Source organism: Primulina tabacum, chromosome 5 (assembly GCF_025594145.1).
Source record: "Primulina tabacum isolate GXHZ01 chromosome 5, ASM2559414v2, whole genome shotgun sequence".
Taxonomy (NCBI): Eukaryota; Viridiplantae; Streptophyta; class Magnoliopsida; order Lamiales; family Gesneriaceae; genus Primulina; species Primulina tabacum.
In genome coordinates this window covers 25,546,425-25,547,182 of record NC_134554.1, presented here as the reverse complement: position 1 = coordinate 25,547,182, position 758 = coordinate 25,546,425, and the positions used below count along the sequence as shown (strand labels likewise).

Here is a 758-nt window from a genome sequence, read left to right as displayed (position 1 = left end):
TGTTGAATTATTGTTTTTAGTTGTTGGTCGTTCTATTGTGCCTATATTATCCCAATTTTGAGCATTTTCTGCTAATGAATCCAAATATTCCATAGCTTCATTTGAGTTTTTATCTTCAAAAGTTACATTATACATGAATTCTATCATTTGCCTATCTTTAGGTATTAGACCTTCATAAAAGTGAGAAACTATTCTCCATGTTTCAAAACCATGATGTGGGCATGTATTAAGTAATTCTTTATATATATCCCAACATTGATAAAACGTTTCTCCTTGTTTTTGAGAAAAAGTTGTAATTTGTCTTTTAAAAGAGTTTGTTCTATGGGAAGGGAAAAACTTTTTGAGAAATTGTTGTTGCATTTCTTCCCATGATCTTATTGAACTTGATCTTAAATTTTGTAGCCATGTTTTAGCTTTATCTTTTAAAGAAAAAGGGAAAAACTTTAATCGAACTATATCCATGCTACAATTTTGATCATTATAAGTGTTACAAACTTCCTCAAATTCTCTTAGATGCAAATATGGATTTTCAGAATCTAAGCCGTGAAAATTTGGTAAAAGTTGAATAATTTGAGGTTTGAAGTTGAAATTAGATGCATCAGGAGGAAAAACTAAACAAGATGGGGCACTAGTTCTAATAGGGTTCATATGGTGCTAAGTGTTCTTAATTGATCATGTTCTTGATTATTATTATTATTATTATTATTATTATTATTATTATTATTATTATTATTATTATTATCATCTTGATTATTTGA

The 758-nt window shown here is 27.6% G+C and overlaps 1 non-coding gene across 1 annotated transcript; it reads left to right on the top strand.

Annotated features, from left to right (window-relative positions):
• Nucleotides 1-205: 205 nt before the first annotated feature.
• LOC142547888 (small nucleolar RNA R71) lies at nucleotides 206-316 on the top strand. The gene has a single exon (XR_012820783.1). It is a non-coding gene; the product is annotated as a small nucleolar RNA R71 (small nucleolar RNA).
• The last annotated feature ends 442 nt before the right edge of the window (nucleotides 317-758 follow it).